Raw genomic sequence first — 5,197 nt, 5'->3', positions numbered from 1 at the left:
GCCACCTGCTGACCCTTAGTCCTGCCTCTCCTACAGAGGGACTTAGAAATTCTAACATCACGACCTAAAGCATCATCCTCATTTCCCATGACAATAAACAACTGGGGGGGGGGGAATGACTCCCCAGGTCCCAACAACCCGGGACAGATGTCCTCAGGGTCATTTGCCCCCTGCATTTGCTGAAAGGCAATGCTGAAACAAGTTCAGATGCAGAGCTGGCCCTTGGGGATTTTAAGAATTTAGATGCATCCATCTTGAATGTAGCAGAAGAATGACTTGTGCCCTGCAAGCTGTGACACAAGTTTCGGGGGTGCAGCTACCTCTGCAGCATCACAAAGGGCAGTCCTGCCTCTGTGCCCCACACCACCCCCACTGCACACAACCAGCTCAGCCCTGCAGTGCTGCTGCACCTCGCACCTGAAGAGCAGAGCACCCACACAGTCTCCTTTCAACACTGTTAAACTCATCTTGCTTCCAACAAACATCTTAAAAACAAGCCTGTTTGTCCCTGACAGGGTCACTGCTGGCTATCTCCTTCCAGCCTGAAAAGCCCTGCAGCCAAGGCACCCCCTCTCCTCCCTGCAGCAGCACCCACTCCCTTGGCTGCTCCCCAAGCTGCAGGGAAGAGCACAGGTCCTGCCACTCAGTCCTGTGTGTGGGTACAGCCTGCAGCACGTCTGGAGAGAGGTAAAGGCTTGCTCAGAAACACTGTCCCCCATCACACATGGGGACAGAGAGGTGAGGGAAAAGAGTGGCTTTTGGCTGATGGGAACACCCCAAAGGCAATGCCCTGAACTTCTCTGCATCTCCCAGCAGACACATTACAGTTGCCATTCTCAAGCATCTTGCAGGTGCTGTCTGATTCACAGAGGGAAAACACAGTGTGAATTACAACAAATACGAATTTAAGGGTTTCAAGATAGATTAGAAACCACTTTGTTGGTTTCATTGCTTAGCGTTACTGGCCTGGATCTGTTCAGGGGCCAAGCTTCCCAGAGAGCTTATTGCCAAATATGACATATGCTGGAGATGCCAGTTTGCTCAGGATGTGCAGGGAGTTCCCACTCACTCCACAGCGAATGGCCCAGGCTGTGCTGGAGGACTGGAGCAGCCCTGAGGCCCTGGACCTCTGCCACAGCAATGCAATTTCCCCCTTTTTTCCTCCTTTTTTAATTTTTTTTTTTTTAACTTTTGGACATCACAGCTGGTTCCTTCCTCAGGGAGAAAGGGCTCTGTCCTAGGCCCCTCCAAGCAGAGGGCACTTGAGCAGTGCCCAATGCACAGGGATTAGCAGGAAAAGCCCCATGCTAAGGAGAGAGAAGCCAGGCGAGGAAACTGCACTCCCTGTGCCACCAGCTGGCACACAGCACAAGGGCAGGGGGCTGTGACAGCCCATCTGCACTGTAAAGTAAGAGCAGGCACCTGGCACAGCTGGGGGAAGTGCCTTCACATCTCCAACACATCCTCTACCTAAATCTGAAGTGGTCTTACTGGCCACCACATTTACCAACTGAGGCCCAAACCCAAGAGATGCTCTACTCTTCCTCACACTTCAGCCAGAATTATCCTTGGAAAGAGAAATCATGAAAATAAATCAGGAGCCTCCCCTCCCATCTCACATTGACATGAGACTCTGTGGTAATCAAGACTCAAGAACTGGCAATAGGATATCAAAGGGTTTTCTGGCAACAAAACCAAACCCACAACCATCTTGTGCTGCTCTGCACCCACCCAGCCACTGAACTGGGATGGGAAGACTCCGGAGATGATGCTCAGGCCCAGAGAGAGGGCTGTGCTGACCACAGCTATCGGGGGCAGGAGAAGCAAGAAGTTCCCCAAGGGGAGCTGCAAAGCCAGGACTGGGGGTCACAAATGACGAGCTGTGGGATCTCTTCCATGCAGCATTGTTTAAACCAGCACACCCTGAAAGAAGCAGAGCAGACGAATGGATCTGCCAAAGGCAGCTCAGCCTCAACACACTGCCCTGCAAGGTGCACTGTGCTCTACCTGTACACTCACCCAGGCAGCAGGGGCAAGGCAGGCTGGGCCCTGGGGGCAGCGGGAGAGCCTGGCATGGTCCAAAGCCCTGGGGACACACAGAGTGGCAACTGTGTGGCTCCAGAGCTGAGCCTGAGCTATCACATTTAGGGAAACTTCCCTTGAATGCAGACAAAACAACAGTATCACTTGATGCTTTTAAGTCCAACCTTGTCTAATCCTATTCAGAGCAGCTCTGGGCGGGAGATCAGCAACAACGCTGGAGGTCGTGTACCCCTGTCCCACCACTGCTGCAGGGGATGCAGCCCTGGCAGCCCTCTCTGTCTTCTGAGGAGAGCAAATCCCAGCCTATTTGGCAGCCAGCCCTTTCCTTCAGAAACAAGCTGTCCTGGCTGGAGAGCTGGGAGCAACCAGCTGGATTTCTTCCAAAAAGCCTGGTCACAAAGCAACTGGCAGAAGCGTTAAGGGAATAAATTTGCTTGGCAGCTACTGGCCAAGTGGCAATGACTCAGTCCTTATCTGTGCATCTCCAGCTGGGGGAGGAATGCAGACAGCACCTTGAAAACCATACCTTTCCAAAGCACCTCTTCCCCAGGGAAACTCAACAGGTATTACACGATCAGATACTGTAATATCATCAGTTAAGGTTTACACGCATTAAAGAAAATACTGGTAACCTGATGGTACTTCTGCGTCTGTGGGATCTGGTGGGATTTATTCCAGTTTTGGATATTCTGACAGGATGTGGAGTTTTATTACAAAGGCACAGGTATCAAATAAAACCAGCAACATTATTTTAATTAAATATCCTAATAAAAAAATTAATGCTCAATTTAGGCTTTACATATTCCTCCCTTATTAAAAGACTAGTTTTTGTTTCTGTTTTCCCTCTGGAAAGGTTTTAGTGCAGTGATTATATAGCAACAGAAAAATAAACTAAAAAAGGCACAAACTGTTTTGTTTTTCTTTCAGCTTTTGCTAACACTTTATATTTGTCTGTTTTACTTCGGTTAATAAATCACTGAATGCAGCAAGAAAATATTCTGCCGATTTCTGTACACTATACAAGAACCCCTACCAACAGTACATTATTTCAGCTTCAGGAGAAATGTACAGCATAGAAAGACTTTTAAAAATATAGTGCCCCATACAGAAATTTTGTTAATTAAACTCATGGTCTCTTGCTACAGTGCCCTTCACCATCCTTGTTTCTCCCCCCTTATTGCTGGGACACACACTGGGACTCTGTCCCTCCAACTCCTTAAAGGCTGGGCCGAGCTCAATCCCACCACTGAAAGCGCTACCGGTGTTGTGCCAAATGGCTCCTCCACCCCCAGCATCAGTGCCCGGTCCATGGCCCAGCAGGGATGGGGTGAATCCCCTCCCCTCTGCTCTCATTCAGCATCACTGGCCATGTCTCAGTGCTGGGAAAGCTTTCGCCTGGAGAGGAAAGGGCAGCTCCCGGTAGGAGTAAGACAGACAGCACCCCCTGTCCAAGGTCCATGCTGTCTGCCCCCACTTCCACCCCATGGCTCCTTCCTTCTAAGGCTCTCCCGCTGATGCTTCCATTGTATTTGCAAGTGAAAGCACGGTTAACACATGCTCTACCCTTTCACCCAGTTCATGACGGGGTGGTGGGGTTACCCCCTCAACACACACATAATACTTCATAAAATAGTAATTATTTTTTTCCCCCAGGAATTGAAGGGCTTTTTCCCTTTAAATGTATTAGCTGAGCCAAACCCCTCTACCCACCCCAAATTAAGTGCAGCCAGAAATGGTTTACTGTAATACCTCTGACACCACGCTTTAAAAATTAAAACCTACCGATCTTCTTTTTCCCCAAGACATAATTCATGCAAGGTTGCTATTTGTTTAAATAAGTTATAAAAGTTGATATCTCAGGCTAGAAGAAGCTGTAGTCTTGGTTATTCTTTAGTTGGCAGGCACTGTACATACATACTGGGTACAGACACATGCCGAATCTGCTTTGCATTGCTTTTTGCATTGTACAATTCACAAATCTGACATCATTAAAGCAGTTAATTACCTTTGATGGAAGGCTGCAGTGAGGCCATCTACATTTATCAAATAAGCAGCTGGTTAAGATAATAAGTACGTTTCCCCCCCCCCACCCCGGCACTCCCCAAAATGCTATTATCTGTCACACGTTGCTTCTCTGAAGTGGTGAGATTTGGTGCGCACATTAATGTGCAAATGTGTTGCCATAGGAACTGCAGCCTCCATTACGCCTCAACGACACCATTCAGCAAAAGCCAAAACTAAAAATAACAACAACAACAACAAAATAACCCTTAAAAATAAAAACAAACAACAAAAAAACCCCCAAAAGGCAGCAAAGAGAAAGTCCAACGCACATGCGGAGTCTGGCCCAGGACTGCAGGTTACACGTGGCTACGGAACAGCACAGGAGATATTTAGGTTTGATCTTAACTTCACACTATGGTACAATGGGGCTCAGTTCAGCCGGTCCGAGTCTGTGCTGGCTTAGGAAGGAGGGGGAGGTGGAGTGGAGTTGTGGTTACCGGATGCACCCAGGGTCTCTCAGGCATTTGGCAGAATGAGGCACATCCAAAAAAAGTGCAACACCAGTGCCGTGGTGGCAGTGCGATGTGTTTGAGTGCGTGCACGCGCTTTCCTCTTCATGCATTGTAGCAAGCGGGTTGGGGCAGGGAGGCGGGGTTTGCCCCCCACCTTTTCTTTGAAAACTATTAACCAGTAAATAACGGCAGGACGAATGCGTGTTCTACTTTACTGGTGTGTGAAATACTGAAAACTGCATTCAAGTAATATTTCTGCGCTATTATGAATGCATCACTATGTTATATTATCTTACATTTGGAAAAGGAGAAGACTATGTACACCAGAGCAAGTGGTACTATTTTGCAGTTAAGTTTCTGTGCTTTACGGAGGTACCTGGGAAGGAGAGGCCGCTGCTCCGCTCTGCCCCGCCGGGTCGCAGGACTCCCAGCACCACCACCTACAGCATGCGAGGAAGGGCCGGCCCATGGAGCTGAACGGAGCAAACCAAAAGGTGACATGAGGGAACAAAAACTCAACCCAAAATTGGCAAATCAACGGTGATGAGAAACAGAAGGGTAATTTATTATTTTTGAAGGGGGAGGAAGAGGAGGAAAAAAAATTTTTTTTTTCTCGTTTGTTTGGTTGGGGTTGTTTT

Source organism: Manacus vitellinus, unplaced genomic scaffold (assembly GCF_001715985.3).
Source record: "Manacus vitellinus isolate BGI_N305 unplaced genomic scaffold, ASM171598v3 scaffold_0_pilon, whole genome shotgun sequence".
NCBI lineage: Eukaryota > Metazoa > Chordata > Aves > Passeriformes > Pipridae > Manacus > Manacus vitellinus.
This window is presented reverse-complemented; position numbering follows the sequence as displayed.